This window comes from Megalopta genalis, chromosome 10 (genome assembly GCF_051020955.1).
Source record: "Megalopta genalis isolate 19385.01 chromosome 10, iyMegGena1_principal, whole genome shotgun sequence".
NCBI classification, from domain to species: domain Eukaryota; kingdom Metazoa; phylum Arthropoda; class Insecta; order Hymenoptera; family Halictidae; genus Megalopta; species Megalopta genalis.
The window spans coordinates 7,077,471-7,096,276 of NC_135022.1; the positions used below are offsets into that span (position 1 = coordinate 7,077,471).

The following is an 18,806-nucleotide window of genomic DNA, read 5'->3' on the forward strand; positions in this document are numbered from 1 at the left end:
ACAAAGCCAGAAGAACCTTCAAAGCTAACTCTAGACTTTTCTACAACAAAAATCTTTCCACCAAAGCCAAACTTATTTGCTACCAGCTATTAGTTAGACCCATATTAACGTATGCCGCACCCATATTCTGGAACACCGGGCCAACAATTATAGAAAAAATAAGAAGATTTGAAAGATCATGCCTCGGCCGATATAGAACAGCTGAATCAAATTACACCAAAAGAATCAGTAACATTAAAATATACACAAAAGCTGATATACCAAGAATAGACTGCTTCAACTTAAAACTCACCCGAAATTACTTCAGCAGGATTGGCCACACCAAAAATCAAATAATAATAGACACAATGAAAACGGAAGAAGAGACGACCCCCAACAAGTTAAGCTCAGGTTACATACCCCCAGAGCTGTTCCTCTTCTGTGACCATAATGGAATAATCCAAGATCAACATAACTTACCCATAATCTACCATAGGAATAGACACTCCGCTAATAAGAAAATCAATCCAGACGACAACAAATACATACGATAACAATCCAACTACTCAACAGCACTCTCTATCAAGGACAAAATGGACAGGGATAGACTAAACAAAGATTACTCCTAGCTAGCTAACGACGCCAGGCACATTGACGAACTCCGCAGAAGAACCCGTAAAAAGTGAAAAAATAGACTAAGTTCCGGAAAAACAAAGGTCATTAGTTATTATCAGTGATTGTCTTAAGACCTGTATACAATCCTTAAATAGCGCAAAATGCTTAACAGCAACATTAGTTTTAAGTTCCCTTGTAAATAGATCCTCCGAACCCTAACCCACCCATCCCAACTCCTCACCCCACACCTACTGCCTTATTTATTTATGTTTTAATTAGCCTAAGTCATATTTAAGATAGATGGTAAAAGTTTTTTTAAGACTCTTCCTTTTCTTTTACTAACAACTAACGATACAAGACTGATAGCATATAAATCTCTCGCCCTAATAACGTGCCTAAAACATATCATATTACCATAGCTAGCTATAGAGTTTATCCAAATTGATAACTAATGGCTATCAAAATTTTTATTATTAATGTTAAAAGTATTTTTAAGTAGGATTATTCTCTGTATATTATGACTGAAATGAGAAAAATAAACTTACTTTAAAAAAAAAAAAAAAGACAAAATCTGATATAATACTGTCGATCAATCCGTCGGAATTAAAACAAATAAAGGATTGTAGAACATCGAACGAGGTATGGCGGAAACTCGAGCAGATCTATCAATCACGGGGGCCTGCGCGTAAAGCTACGCGCATGAACGAGGGCGAAGATGTTCGCGAACACCTCAGGAAATTCTTTGATGCTGTCGACAAACTACACGAAATGGACGTGGATATCAACGCAGATTTGCTGGCAATTTTGTTGCTGTATAGTTTGCCACAGAGTTTCGAAATTTTACGCTGTGCAATTGAGTCGCGTGATGAGTTGCCACCTCCCGATACTCTTCGAATTAAGATCATCGAAGAAAGCGACGCACGCAAAAATGAATCGTGTGACACAGTGCCTAACGCTATGGTTGCCGGAAGACGTGTAAGACCAAATTATGGGAAAAATAATTATAACAGAGCTGCGGAAAATATACCGATGACGACCGCTCAAAACCGAAATGTTTTCGATGTCGGAAATTCGGCCATATAGCATCCGAGTGCCGCAAGGGTAGAAACACGAGACACTCGGCTAAAGGTGCTAGCAGCGATATCTCCTTCTACACAACGTCGGAATTCGGGCAAAAATGCGAAATAACACGAGTGAATAACGGGGTGAGCGACGGATAGTGGCAGCACGCCTCACCTGTGCAAGGATCTAAATAGCTTCGAATATATCGACAAAAGGCTGCATGGAAAATTAAATCTTGCAAACAATGCGTCGACAAACATTAACGCGAGTGGAACTTTGCGCGTAGTTATCGATGAAAGGGGTTCAGAAAAGAACTTGACGCTAGAAGACGCTCTGCAAGTACCGGACCTAAGAACGAACCTGTTATCGGTCGGGAAAATAACGGATCGTGGATACAGAGTGCTTTTCACAAAAGATCAAGCCAAAGTCATCGATGGTAAAGGCAATAACAATTTGACCGCCATTCGTAAAAATGGCCTATATTACGTGACGAAAAAAGGGTCCACACACAGGGCCATGGCAGCAGACGAGGACGCAGCGAAGTCGCAACGGAACAACGAGCTCGAGATATGGCACAGGCGGCTTGGACATTTAAATCAACAGGATCTACTGGAAGCGAGGCGGAAGTGCATCATACCGAGTGGCAACGTTGAAGATTTTAAACGGACATTGTGTTGCGAAATTTGTATCGAAAATAAGATGACGCAAACGCCGTTTGCGGAACAATCGAAGCGTGCGACGGAAGTCTTAGAAATAATTCACAGCGATGTCTGCGGCCCCATGCGAACGCACTCACACGCAGGTAACAGATATTTCGTCACGTTCATTGACGATTATTCTAGGTGGTGCGAAGTTCGGTTTATAAGGTCAAAGGACCAAGTATTTGATGCGTTCCGAGAATTCAAGAACTATATATAAAATCAGACCGGTCGCAAGATGAAATTCCTACAATCGGATAATGGGAAGGAGTATATAAATTCGCGGTTTGATAAGTTCTTAAGCGATAACGTGATTAAACGTAGGTTATCGGTCGCATACAATCCACAGCAAAACGGGGTAGCCGAGTGGAAGAATCGGACGATAGTAGAAACGGCGAGATGTCTAATCGCGCAATCCGGTCTACCGCGATCTTATTGGGCAGAAGCCGTATCGACGGCGAATCATATTCGTAATCGATGTCCGTCAAGAGCTACAGCCAGAAAATCTCCTTTTGAGAGGCTTTACTACTTTCTAAATAACGATCCGAATAAAGGGAAGTTTGAACCACCTTCGCGAAAGGGGACTTTCGTCGGGTATTCCGAATGTTCGAAGGGATATCGAATATGAAATAAGGATGCAAAACGGGTAGAAATCGCGCGCGATGTAAAGTTCCTCGAAAATTTCAGCGCGAACGACATTCAAAAGTCTGCCGTAAAGAACGTTCCCTCCGAAAATATCCCGCAAAATGATTTAGGCCGCGACGAACACAATAGCGAACCATTAACTTTCGATGTCAATCTGTCTTCTCAAGATTATCAAAACGATAATATTGATTATCTTCAAAGAGAAGATAATCTACGCATCCCAACTCCCGAAGCTCAAGAAGCACCGTCACAACCTGAAATCCCTGTCGAACAATTATCGACGAACGATATAATAAATTCTAGTCCTAAAAATCATGATGAAATGTTAAATAGAAAACGACGACAAAATTCAAATTTGCAAATTAAAGAAGTTTATGAACCATTAGATTTAATTTAACTTATGAAAGAGTCTAAAATAGGAAAATTTTGTAACCAATATAGTAGTCCACACAAAGTTGTAGAAATCTTGCCGAATAGAAATACTAATTGGAGGTAATCTACGTATAGTACACACTAACAAATTGAAAATTGCACATGTAAGATCTAAATTTAATTAACAAATAACGGTACAATTAACAATAATGCCACATATGTATTACGTATCAACGAATGTTCATTAGACTTTAAAATTCCAGTACCAAGACAAGGTAAATTCTCAGAAATTTCTTGGAATTCAACGAACCAATGGATGATGTCATTCTACCAAATCACGACGAACCTCGCTGAAGCCTACCACAATCAAAGCCGTTATCTGTATCCGATGAGACGACTCGACAACTTCCGTGATGGTAGCAGATAGTTGTTGAGTGTCATGAAAACATCAGAACCACATTTCGAAACGTACCAGTAGAAAAGAGCATCCTATATAGCAACGATAAAAATAGCATCTATAGAATACGATATAATAGAGAAGTAAAATTCGCCCCAGGAGTTCATTCGCATTAACTTGATTAATTATATCAAAGATAATTTATTATTTTTGATTATAGAGAAATAAGATTTTTGAATATTCTAACAATTTAAATTACTGTCCTAAATAAAATATAATGTTTTAAATAATCTATGAGGTTCACAAAATTCGAAAATGTCAAAATTACTTAAAAAATATTGTCATTCCGAAACTAGTCTCGAACGCATTTCCGAAACTCGATCAAGCCCAAATTATGCAAATAACTTCATTTCACATAGAAACAATGTTAGCGAGAAGGATTTTTTGAAATTGGAATGTTACGACCCAAAATATTGCGAGAAATCTATTGCACTGTTATGTAAACAATAAACATTTACCATTTCTGTCTTTTTTAAAAACGTTTACAAAACCTCCAATAAGAATGAAAAATTACTTTCCTGGCCGAGTCTTTTCCGTACTTCAACCTAAACCAATGCAGTGTCTCACAATCAGTGATAGTACCAAATTGCAGGTTCGAAATACACAGCGTTCGTACTCAAACACATAATATACAACGCGATTCCATTTCACAAGAATAACTGCGATAAATACTGTTCGATATAAATCATAGACCTATTTAAACCAATAACACTACTATGAAAAACCTCAGGAATAAGTTTATTAATTGCATTAACTCTGTAATACTATAAATGCTTGAGTTTGCTCGAAAAGATTCGACATACCTACTCTAGCTTACTTAATAGACAACAAGGTTATATCCTCGCAAAATTTGCTACAACTAGAAAATCTGCATTATCAATTTCATCGAATGAATGTTCCAAATTGATCATATAAACATGGATTTTTATAAATCTAGAGTATTTGATTTAATCGTGTCAGAATCGGAAGCAGACGGTAAATTGATCAACGTACTCAAGAAAGCAATATCTCTAGTGACAGTAGGATTTGAATGTAGAAATAAGTAGCAAGGCAATCAATCCTCTGAAGCTGTATTGCTTGTTATCCAAACATGGTTGCAAGTTTTTAACTAATGGAAAGCAACAGCAAATAATGACGTGTAAATAAAAATTACCGATTCAGATTTCAAGTTTGCTTCTACATGACGTTTAGTGCCATTACTGCACAATTTGATTCATAGATAATATACACGACTTCGCACAATCACTTCCGATCCTGTTCACCCCGAGAAGTAAATGTTTCAGACTGTTAACCAAATTCAGGAAAGTTCGGTATGAAAGATCCAACATCAAATCTCAAATCCTTGCTCCAAAAGTACATCGAAATTCAGATCAATGTAGTCTTCCTTTTCTTGTTGATTACTTCCGCAATCGCGCCATACAAAGTCTCAAGCAGAAGAACCAGTCTTCTAGATATCTGCTGAACACTGACGTGAATCTTGACATGAAAACTGCATCACTCAATCTCCATATTGATCCAATCGGTTTTTGGTGACGATTAAAGCCGTAAATCTTCAAGCAAACAAATTCCTGCTTTCTAAATTTCCACTTGAATGTTTAGTAGGAATCGTGCAATCTTGGTATTTTTCATTATGTGATTAATATTTGTTGCCCGTTTATTGAGAATGTATCCACTGCAGGTTACATTTCTGGTTATGTATATCACACTATTTGAAATTATGGAACCAAATTTCCAAATACTTTGGAAATTGAGATTGATAGTTGTGAACATGCTTTGAAAATGGCTATATTTACCTATAATTAATACTTAGGGAAGCATCGCTCCAATATCGAAAGATATGAGATAATTAATAGCCCAGCCATAGTTTTCTTCGACTACTGAAACCAAGCTGCAGTAGTATCATTAATGCATTTCGAATAATTTGGTTTCGATGAATAACATAAGAGTGGGTGTTGCACTGCTTTTCTTCCTCTATATCATAACCACTACAGAAACTCATTTAGTTATTTCGGGCGCGTAGAGTACAAGAAATGACCTGCAAACTACCAAGAATGCACAGCTCTGCAGTAATAAAAAATGGAGTATTCTCAATCTGAATGTTCCATTTAATGCAACTCTTCATTTGTGGTGAAATTAGATGTTGGCGATTCCGTTGCTGATTCCGAATATTGGAAATTTGTCAAGCAACAACCCGACCCAACTATAAATTTTCCAATACAGATCCAGTACGCTGAAGAAAATAGTCTCGTGTGTCTAAAATCAAATCGATCAATTTTAAATCGCCAGTCGATTACCTCCTCTTTACTGGTATCACTTGGATCGATGCATAAGAATTCTAGCGCGACCATTATTTATTTTCCGTCGTTTCCCATGCAACGTTGTTCGTTAGGGCATTGCCATCGTACACTGTAACGAACATTCAGTTCTGCTTAGTTTTCAATATTCACAACGAAATAAATAGGCCCTCACACCGCGACCGTGGTTAGTTTTCATTTGTCATGAGTTAGCAGCTACTGTTACGTAGATACATATAGTTACGCTTGTAATTCTTCTCTGCTATTGTGCACGCGATTCACGTTACGCTTGTAATACTTTTGCGCTTGCAGCCTAGCTTCGCTACAACCGATTGCGCTTGCAAATTTCGATACAGCTTTGTAGCCATAAATTGATCGCTTAATCGTATCATTCATGACCTTCACGACACATCGTCACATTTCATCATTCTATTGTATATCATCTATAACCTCCTCTGTACGAATCTTATTGGTTAAAACATATTTAGCGTTATTACACCAGCGTTTTTTACCATACAGTCCACTATCCAATTCATCCTTCCAATCCTTCCTCCAATTCATCCTTCCCAACGAAAAGATACATTTGCAACATATTTGGAAATTTGAGAAGAATAATAAACTAGTAATTTTGGAAATTGTCGAACATTTAACTTATTTCTGCACTTTATGAGCCTTCCCGGGTACTACATATTTCCAAAACTTCATCCTCCGGTTACGTAAATACATACAACTGTGAGATGTAGATGGTTCATTCTATTATATAATATTTCACATAAAACATTATGATTCAGATTCTGATAATACTCTACATTGATGTTTAAACCCACGATTTAAAAAAGTGATGAAAAAAGTGATGTCAATTTTGCAGGTTGTCTTCGCTATAGTAAGCATGAAAGTAGTATAATAATACTTTACTATCCACACTTTAATTATGCATGATTCGTACTCAAGCCGCTATATGCACTATTCAGATTTGACGAGGAGATGACTATAAACAGTGCGGGCATGTTCGTCGCAAAAGTCTTCTCGTTAGCTTTAAACTATACGATAGTAGGAGTTATGAATTGTACATTAAAATTAATATAACAATTTGCGTTCAAATTTTTTCGAGCAAACTTATTATCATACATACAAATACACTGTATGTTACCGTGTTCGTTTGAACAGTTCAAACAGATATATGTATAATTCTTATAGTTCAATACTGTGCATAGTACAAACAGAATTAAGTCTTATTACGAATAATTTCTTTCACGAACCATAACTGAACGCGACATCGGGACAAAAATGTGTAAATTGTACATCCGATCGAAAAAATATAAAAACTCGTCTCGATGACTACATTGTGCAACATATGTCCAAAATGATCTATTGGAAACAAAAAATACTCCATAAATACTGCAGAATTCGTTTGAATTGATAGAATTAAGAATTAACTTTCCTACCTCGAGTATAATGATATAAGAAAATGATCACGTTTTCAGCTGGCATTTATGCATTACTATCCTATAAATGTAAGTTTCATAAATAACGCTAAATATTTATTAATAAAAATAAGATCAGATTAAATAAAACTAATTAAAACAAACACTATGTGGTATTACAACATAGTATAATATAAAGAGTATTTTCCCGAAACTACAGAGATTTAAATTATTATATTATCATTAAAAAGAATTTTTTCAGCTACTTTTAAAGTACACCTATGAGATGATTTATTATGTGTACAACATTATTTAAAATACCAAAATTATGAAATCCTTTTTCGAAAATCATCGGTTAGTGTAAACCAGTGTATTACAAAAGATGAAAGGTAACATTCTCTATTATTCCGAAAATGTCTAGTCATATAAGTCAACATAATAAAAAACATGGAGAATACTTAGGCAATTATACAAACTAATATTTTTGTAATTTCTATTGCGTGTTTCGTCCAAATTTTAATAGGAGTTTGTAGACAAATGTTTTATTTTATTTTCTTCTCATGGTTACTCTGGGGTTTTAATAATGTCAAGTAGAAAGTTGATTGAAGTCATAGAAAATGCTCACTGGAAGTGTGACATACGAAGAACATTCCTGACATATTTTTCATAGCTTATCTTTCACGTACTTTAAATTCGCTCAAGAATAATCATTCAGCCACAGGAAAAGAACGTCGAACATAACGTCGAAAACGTGGGAATTTAAGACAGCGTTAAATTCATTTAAGACATCCACAACCCACACTCTCGATGAGAGCCAAACGTCCAAATATCCAAATAACCAAATCGACGACCCAAGCATCTTTTGCAAACGCAATTCAATAGATGAAACTGTGATAACAGCGAAGCCAAGATTAGAAGAAACAATGATGCAAACACCACTCATCTACAATCTCCCAGGAGCCTCATCTACGCCATTACATCTACCAATAATCTCACCTGCCAAGATCAGTGAACCAAGTATAACTTAGTCTATACCTGATTGCGAATCTAAATCCCAGGAGAACAGCAGTTCAACTGATGGAGACGAACCAGATATTAGCCCAGTTTTGCCACAACCTACGAACACGAATAACATTGTCACACCAGCAGATGAAATTCGATGAAAATTAATAGGAGAAGCTTGCAGTAGATTAATCGCAGGTCACAAGGGTGTAACGGAAACCTTAAATCAATTAACCCTTTCGGTACTACCGCCGCCTATTGGCGGCATCCACGGAAAGTTATGTGGGCACTTTATGTGGACACCGTGAACAGCACCAACGGAAAGTTATGTGGGTATGATTACTCTCTATAGTACACATTACTTTACTATTCTGTGTTTAAAATTCCCGGCTGTTCTAATCGTTCCATTATAATATATAATTAGTAACAGTCAACAGCGTGCCTTAATTATATATGTTTTATAATATATAGATAAGCTACGAAAAACAAATTGGAATGTTTGCTTATATCGTTAATTTTTTTAATGTATAACTTACAATTTGAATTTAGTTCCCTTCAGGATGAGTGTAAAACGCTTGAAAGGAGAACAATGAATAAAAGAAATCATTGATTCCAAAAGAGATTCTGATGAAGAAAATCAATATAATTTAGCATTTCGCAAAAGGAGGAACAATCGAGCACGTGTACTTAGCACCTCAGAATCTGAAGAAGCAGAAGAGCCTGAAGTACGAATTGATACTCCTTCTAGCATCAAATGGACATCAAAGAAGCTCAGTCCAAAAATTCATGATGTTACGCCACATCATTCGGGAGTAGTTGGGAACAATTTAAATCGTTCGTCGAGAATTTTGGATTACTTCAGACTACTTTTTTCTGAAGATTTAGTTAAATTTATTGTGGAAAAAACAAACAATTACTGGTGTCGACAGAAGGGTTCAGAAGGGATGGAAGTGGATGAATTATATTGTTTTATTGCTGCGTCGTTATTAATGACGCGAACCAAAAAGCTATCCTTAAATGAATATTGGTCTAAAGATAAGCTTCTCCGAAGCGATATATTCAGTCAAATTATGAGTAGAGATCGCTACTTTTCATTATTGAAAGTGTTGCATTTTACGGACATAGTCGGTCGCACTGCTGATCGTTTATACAAAATAAATGAAGTAGTGGAAATGCTACGAACATCTTTTTATCAATGCATTTCAGCCATACCAGCGGTTATGTATAGACGAAAGTCTACTCCTCTACAAAGGCCGTCTCTCATTTAAACAATATATTCCCTCGAAAAGGAGTAGGTTTGGTATAAAATCATTCCCACTTTGTGACTGCAAGACGGATTATATCCAAGATATAATCATTTATTGTGGGGCTAGTGCTACTGTAGCTACCGAATATCAATATATTGGAAAGCCAGGGAACTTTGTAATGTCGCTTTTGCAACCTTTTCTAAACAAAGGCCATTGGGTTGGCAACTAAGACTATTGTATTTATCTGGATAACTGGTTTTCCAGTCCCATATTGTTCAACCTACCCCACGAAAAAAGTACGAACGCTTGTGGCACTGTGCAAAGAAGACGGAAAGAGATGCTTAAAATAACTGATAAATTGAAAAAAGGAAAGGCAGTGTTCCGCTCATCTGAAAATCTGTTTGCAATGAAATGGTTTGATAGAAAGAAATTTTATATGCTTTTCACTATCCAAACCGCAGAATTTGCAGAAGTACCTAAGAAGTCAAGAAAAAATGAAATTGTTCTAAAGCCCAAAACGCATACTGCCTATATAAGCACACCACAAAAAAACAAATCCCAATGGCGAAATTTCACCTTCAGTTGATTAAGGAAATATTAGAAAAATAACACAAGAATCATGAATATCATCGGCTCACAGGGGGACATTTTCCTTCGATATATCAGTCGGGGAAAAAAGATCGAAAACGAAGATGTGTTGTATGTGCGGCTGGTGGTGTGAGACGTGAATCCAAGTATCAGTGCGAACAATGTAATGTGGGCTTGCGCGTTTCCCCTTGTTTCGAAAACTATTACACCAAGTTACACTATTAGTTTTGTCGTTGATTATATTTCACTATTAGTTTTATTATTTATTATGTTACACTATTAATTTTGTTATTTATTTTAATTTTGTAATATTGGACCATATTATTTATATCAATGCCATTTACTTTAATTAATGTACTGTAAAGAAAAAGATATGATTTTAAAACGTTAAGCGCCATGCCTGTTTTGTTGTCTGTCCTTCCGTCTGATCGGCGAGATAAGATACCGTCGAAATCGGTTTTCTGCCGAGGATTGGTTTAGGTTACGACTAAGCAGTATAAACATTTTAGAAATGTTTTTCAAACACGTTAAATTCCGCGTCAGTCACCGATGTCGCGGTCCGAATGAAAAGTTTAGTGTCAATCACGCTCGAGATTTCTATGAATGCCGCAAAACATGTTTTCGCGGTTTACGCTGTCGGACAGAGCAACCACTCTTGCGAAAAACTTCCTCGTTCCACGAATGTATAACCGCGGCCAGGTCCTCCGTACCGAAAGGGTTAAAAGAAAAATATCACTGCCCCGAAATGAGAAAAGATTCACAAGAATTCATTCGTTCACTTATCAGAACAAAACCCGTCAACCCGTGATTATTACGGACACATCTCTGGAACCTTTTGACGAACTTGCCATCGACACATTTGGACTACTTCCAAAAACAATCAATGGAAATCGCTACATTTTAACTATGCGAGACAATTTAAAAAAGTATTGGTTAGCAGTTGCTTTATCAGATATTAAAGCCATGATAATAGCTGACGCGTCCGCGAGTCATTTCATTGCAATACGTGAGACACCAAAATCCATTTCGATAGATGAAAACACTAGTTTCTTGGGAAACTAATGCTACATGTTGCCGAGATGGATCGTTAAAAAGGAGCCATATATTGTATTAACAGAACATCTAAAACAATACATCGAGTCATATGAAGAATGGGACCTCTACTTACCATTTGCCATGATTTCATATAAATACCTCCGTCCACGAAGCTACGAATTTCACACCCCACGAATTAATCTTCGGGAATTACGATAAGTGAGCTAATCCGACATAACTTATGGTGGAGTAATACGTTCATGTGTAAAAAGAACCTGAAACAAGTAAATTCGATCCATGTTACATCGGGCCATACGAGATAGTAGATGTCGGATATAAATAATGCAATTTTAAAAACAGATGCGACCGGACACCTAATCGCGAAACATCAGGATAAATTAAAACACTCCTTCGTCTTCGATAGTTCGTCCGACACAAATTAAAAATTGGAATCACTTTCAGGATGAAGTAAATCCCGCTGATTATCCAGAGGTGCACGAGGATCTCTTAATATGCCAATGTATAAGGAAAATGCAACTCGTGTTTGAAGCTGAAGAATACAAATTGTGTGAAAAATGTTGGTCTCGAGTGGCAGCAGAAGAAAGAGAATTATTTCCTGAAGGCTGCTGGCATATCATCGCAGGAAACCACAGAAGTGAGGCAGATTGTCATTGTGAAGGATATGGTTCTGTAATCCTGGAAACATCAAACGCTAGTCGATGCCGAGAATGCATCGAAGAATACATATTTCGAAATGTAACTGGAGACATTACAGTAATTAAAAAATGGCAAGGCCATTGATGTGGTTACTCAGTGGTAGCATCATGACCATTGACAGCAACACACGCACATATATACTGCAAATAATTAATTTATACAAGCAGGAGAGTCATCGGATGAGAGCATTAATACTTTTGAAGAAATACTTCAATGTAGCAAGGAAAAAAATGTAGACCTTATATTTCATTGTGGAGATTTATTTCACGATGCGAAACCAACAACTTCTGATGAATTAAAATGTATGGAATTGTTAAATAAATACTGTATGGGTCCCAGGTTAGCAAGATATGATAATATCAATATAAGATGGTATTTGAAGTACGACAAATATTAATGATTGTTTTTTCATCAGAGCAATTAACATCCAATTTTTGAGCGAGCCAGAATTAACATTCCCACACTGTACCTTTAAAACTGTAAATTTTTAGGATCCAAATTTTAATATTGACATGCTAATATTTTCCATTCACGGGAAAAACGACCATCCAAGTAAGAAATATAATATCAATAGTTTAAGTACAGTGATTTTTCAACATTGATTCAGCCATTAGTAATTATAATCAAAATTATAGGTTGTGGAATAAATGGGCCAAATGGACTTGTTGTCTGTGTCTGGTTTCATAAATTATTTTGGAAAATGGACAGCCACCCCTAAAATGATCATTCCTCCACTGATGATAAAAATGGGTAATACCCATGTTGCAATTTTTGGTTTAAGCTGCATGAACGATGATAAATTAATACGGATGTTGAACGATTTTAAGGTGAACTTATGAGATCCATATATGTATTGAGAGGTCTTTCCATTTTTTTTTATTGCAAATGATTTTCATTCATAGGTGAAATGCTTTAATTTGTTTGTTTTACATAAAAAACGTGCACCATGTCTTAAACGTGGATATACTTCGGAAGCCCACCTTCCCTCTTTTGTTGACTTTGTCGTGTGGGGAGGGGAATAGGAATGTTGTATCACACACGTGTTTAACTCTAAAAGACAATACTACATTTCTCAAACAGGTATATTTTTAGATTTATTTATTAATTATGATGCATGAAAAATAAGAAACTACTGCTTAAGAAACGCACTTACAGATTGCGATTTCTTTATGCGAAGGCGAATCAAAGGCCAAACACATTGTCATACTTAGCGTAAACGGTAATAAGTTTAAGTTGAAGAAATTGAAATTAAAAACCGTTAGACCATTTGTGTTTGACACTCTGGTCCTTAATGATACAAATATAAAAAGTAACAATGATAGATTGCTATCAGAATCAGTTTTTAATATCGTCGACCGACGCATAGAAAATGAATTGATTCCTAGTACCGCGGAACAATTGTCAAATCATCCGAAGCAACCGGTCTTGCCGTATATTCGATTGAAAGTAATTTACTTGAAAGATAAAGAACGGTTCGATTCGACCAGGTAAGATTCTATTAGTATATTAACGAATACAAGTAATATGTGTATTTTAGATTGGCACAGAAATATTGTGATAAAGTTGCTAATTCTCACGAATTAATTGTATTCTGTAAAACAAGAAGTTCCGGTAAGTACTCCAGGATACGACTGACATTATGAGCTATACTGAGGTAAACAAAAATTGCGATATTCTACAAGGTGCTCGAAGGTAAAATTTGTGTTTGGTTTTTTAACTAGGAGAATTAAGGTTTTGTGGAAACCACATACAAGCAAAACTAAAAGGACACCAGTTTGGTTGAAAATAAAAACCTATGAACAATACTAACAGTGAATGATCTAAATAAAGCATTAGGTAAATTTGTTAACAAAAATAACACTAACGCTTTTAATAACCTACAGAGGTCAAGCATATACAATGTAATATTTCAAAATATTGATTTGCCATTATAAGCTCGATTGTATTGTTACAATTAATTCTTTACATATAGTCGTGAAATAAAAGAACTTGTGCTATGTTTGGAAACTACTGAAACAACTGCAGATATTGGAAATATCAGGAAAGAAATTAAAAATTATTGTGATAAGAGAAAGGAGGAAGCACAAAAAGAAAAGACAGAAGTATATGTATACTTGCAAACAAACTCATTTAAAAATGATAATATACTATCAGATTTGACAGATTGGATAATCGCATGCTATTTTATAGATGCAAACATTATTTGCTAATAGACCGGTAAAACCCTTCAATAATGACGAGATAATAGTTATTGTCAGTAGTAGTAACGATGAAGAAGAAGCGGAAAAAACAGATAAAGCTAATGGCAGTGGAGCATGTAACAAAAGCAAAGAAACCGATAAAAATAATGAAAATCATAAAAGTTCTGTTGGTATAACATCTGAGAGGTAATTTACTTCAACTCAAAAACAGACAACAGCGCAGGTACATCATCGAACTCTATTAAACGATTCACAGTTTATATGCATAGGTCTTTGATTTACTATTAACCATGACATTTTATCATTTGCTACAGGATGAAGCATTGGGCGGTGATGTAATAAAGAAAATAAATTGAGGGAAGCCTAATAAAATACGGTTCCTACGCAATTTCGATTCCAATTTAGATTAGTTTGTCCAGGTCCGAATCCTTGTTTATACACTACTTGTAAAACATTATATTAAACAAATACTTTTCATTAAATCTTGAAATATTTGATAATATATAATATATATTATATATAATTCGGACATTCAAGTTGCAACAAAAAAAAATACATACTATAAACAAATCTTAAAATCGTATAAAATAGAGATTTAAAAACGACATCAATCTTAAATAAATACTAATGACAGAACAACTAGTACAAGAACTAGTAAAACACCGTTTATCTGGACTGTGTTTATCCAACATAGTAACCCGTTACCAACAATTGGATGTCAGGAACGATGCTCCTCTTATCCAACTCCAGTCTACGCGACATACCCATTATACAACACACTGTTTTTGTTTCTTAGTTAGAAATTCTAGCATAGTCTTCCTGCATAGAATGTAAGATAAGTAACGATTTAATTCAGTTACTTGTATCTATGTGATTCGTCCAGAAACTATATTCTCATTACGTCTTCACACAAATCAAACGAAAAGAGAAAAAGAGTGGTGCTTTGTATTGAAGAAAAATTTGAAATTAATAGACGCTTCAGAAACAATTAATTTCTTGTCTCGTAAATATAACATTGGTAGATTTACTGTATATATCATAAAAAAATTATAAAGATAACATTAAAATGCAAAGAAGATGATGCAGCAAACACGAATACAGGAATAAAAATGAATAACAACCTCTAAAAGTGGGTGAAAGTAATTCATCTTTGCATGAAAGATCAGATAGCGAACAAACCGTAATCACAAAGTTATATGTATAATGTCTCAAGGTGCATTTCGCACTGCGTAGAGTGCGATGTAGAAAATGTGATTAAAAATGATGGAAATGATAAAGGATTTCATATTCTTAACGACAATAAAATAATATCTCAAGTTATAGAGGATCAATCTGAAGTGAATGTATAATCAGGTACGCTATACAGTATGTTATACAATACTTACATTAAACAACTTAAGAAACAGTTTCAGATATCTAGAAATAAAGAAATAAATACAAGACATGCCCATAAAGCGACATTTTATTAGAAAATAAGCTTACATATTGCAAAGAAAATATATTAGGAATTGTAGATCTCGATAAGTTACATGCATGCCGAAAATTTCATCGAAATCAGTTAACGCAAGGTCATAGTTACGAGCATTAAACAAATTTTAAAACAGCAACTTTCTCACAATTATTGGACAGAAATATTAAAAATCAGGACAAAACTGCGATTTTTGCGATCTTTAATTGTTTACCGCTTATACCAAAGTCAACCGATTCCGCTGAAATTTTCAACATGCATATAAATTACCGAGATCTACGAAATGCATTTCTTAAATCATCGTTATATATATTTCGTCATATATTATTTTCTTTAATCATTCTAAGCAATAACAAAATTCAAGTTGTTCAGTCCAGTTCTAAGCAAGTTATGGCGTTTTAAAAGTTGTCCGAATATTAATATAAATAAATATGGCCGCGACGCCATATATCCGCAAGAACCGATTGCCCACGTGGAAGACACGTGCTTCCAGTTTCGCAAGCTTTCTCGAGACGCCATATGCGTAACGCACGTGGCGTGTAATAATTTGCACTGGCGAATAATTAGCCCATCCGAGAGAAGGTGTCCGAGCCATTGAAATGTAAATGAAGAAATTCGTACTGATAATGAGACTTACCGAAAAACTGATCAGAAATTCCCAGTTACGAATGCGGCTTCTGGCCGGTCACTAGTCTTGCCATATCTTTGGAACGGTCGCTGCCAGTTGTTGCCAGCACTGTCCTTTATTATTTCGCCTGCTGCCCTATGGTCTTTAGCGGCTATCTTCCTTCATTTCGTATGAATTAATCTCGGCTCGAATTGTCACAGTTACACTTATTTCTTCCAAATACCCAACGCTACGGTCTACGCGACAGTGATCCTCGTTCTCGGCAGATCGCTTCCTCAGCCAGAAACGAGGCATTCCCCACTCCCCAGACTCACGGCTCGGCACGACGCACAAACCCTACGCGCACTCGCCGTTGCTCAGGGCCGGCACCATTCGACTCAGCCCACGCTCCGAGCGTCCTAGATCTCGCGGCATAATTCAGTGACTGTAGAGAATACCGCAACATGTTACAATTTCAAGAAATTTCAGTTTATGCAAATACGATAAGCTCAATAAATGGAAAACCAAGAAAGGAATTGGTTTCTGTAAGAACTTTAAAGGACAAACATCTCGAAAGTGAAAACATGTGACATTCAGTGTTTTTTCTTCCAGCCGCAGAATTTCCTTCTTTCCTGATTTTGTTAAAAGACTTACTAATCACTTTGCAAATAAAGATAAAAAAAATACAAAAATCATGTTTTCCACAAAACAAAAAAATAAATTATTATATTCAAAAAACTCTACCAAATTGCAGAAAAACAGTCTAGACTGAGCCCTCTTATAGCAAACTACGTGTTACATTTAAGATTACTTTTTTTGTCCGTGAAATGTGTATACGCTATACGTGATTGTACTGAACATGTGTAATAAATTATGATACCCAAAGCTCATACAATTTTCGAACTTTAGTATTTACCTAGCACTCTTTATAGTGATTAGATCAGTGCACAGAGATTGACATATAGTAATTAGATGAGTGTGCAGATGATAACTAGAAAAGGCTCAGTAAATGAACCGTTCAGTGCACATATCGCTTAACTCCATAAAAGAAAAAGTTGAGAAACGCGATGAAACGATGTACATTGTTTTCTAAAATTCCTGTTATAATATAGATTCACACATATAATGTAGAGTGCATAAATGCAGATATAGCTTTCATCTGACGCTGTATAAAATTAATAAGAAAGAATAGCCAAAAAATAATCGTCAGTAATGTTACAGCTTTTATGTGACTGGTGGAGTTAATCAATTTGGCAACTGAAAAAAAGTAGTAAAGTTAAATTCAGTCTTTAAATTTTTAAGTTTTTTATTACAGAAAAAGTTAGTTATTATATATTTTTATTACAGCTTTTGCATAAACATGAATGTTCACAGTTCTGTTATATTATATTATTTGTAATTAATTCATCAGAAATATTATAAATAATGTCTTCTTCATCAGCTGGATGTGAGGATTCGTCATTTCGATTTGTTGTCAAGTTTTTATAGTAATCATGTTCAACAGGAGGAATGTATTTTAGCAGGTCCATCATGTCTCTCCATTTTTCCCTTGTCACAGTTCTGCCTTTAGGATATAATAAAGGCTGATATATATTTTTCAAACTTTGCGGTCTACCTGATACAGATTTTCTTAAATTAATGGCTTTAAATTCTGTATCTTCATTATAATCACATTTGAATTGTATGAGATGGGGTTTGGACCTTTCTAATTTTATCCAGCGTATTTTAAGCCAATTTACTGGAAAGCCTGTGACGGTCACTTTTCTGTTAATGATTGATTGTTCTAAAGGTTTTGTTGAAAAAATATCTTGGTGGGTCATTTGGATTAGATGAAATGGAGCTTTCTTTTTACATGTTTTGATTATATTGTACCAATCATCTGGTGAAAAAATGTTTTGATTTTTTTTCGCACGTGACTCAATAATGGCAAAATCTGAGTCATTAGGCAAATAGCTGTGCCCACTTACCAAAAATTTCATTTCAATTGACTCAGCTCTTATTTCCGTACTCTGAACAAGTTTCAATAAACTTAAGACAGTTTTAATATTTCTGTTTTGCCCGGTACACGAATCCGAATATGTTATTATTTTTTCAAAGTTTGTAGCGTAAGTCTTTATGTACTTTATTAGACAAGATGAAATTTCTTGAGACCCACGAGATCCTTCAGTTTCTGGCCAAACAAACATGTGGCTTATATTTTTAATGAATTCATGACATCCGAAATTATAAACATATAAATTACGCTTATAATAAGCTACGGATGTGGTCAGCTTGGGAAAGGACAAAGCTTCTTCCAAGTCGAAAGAAAATAAGAAAACTTTTTCTGATGTTGCCATTCGGTCGGCAGCCATTTGGCTGCGAGCCCGTTTAGCCTCTTCTAAGTGAGTTTCCTTTT

The 18,806-nt window shown here is 35.5% G+C and overlaps 1 long non-coding RNA gene across 1 annotated transcript in view; it reads right to left on the minus strand.

The window, feature by feature from the left end:
- The window catches only part of LOC143260114 (uncharacterized), a 29,753-nt gene extending 18,069 nt beyond the window's left edge, over window positions 1-11,684 (minus strand). Inside the window, exon 1 of the long non-coding RNA XR_013034200.1 lies at window positions 11,552-11,684. This is a non-coding gene — a long non-coding RNA (uncharacterized LOC143260114). The remainder of the gene's footprint in view (window positions 1-11,551) is intronic.
- Between the last annotated feature and the right edge of the window lie 7,122 nt (window positions 11,685-18,806).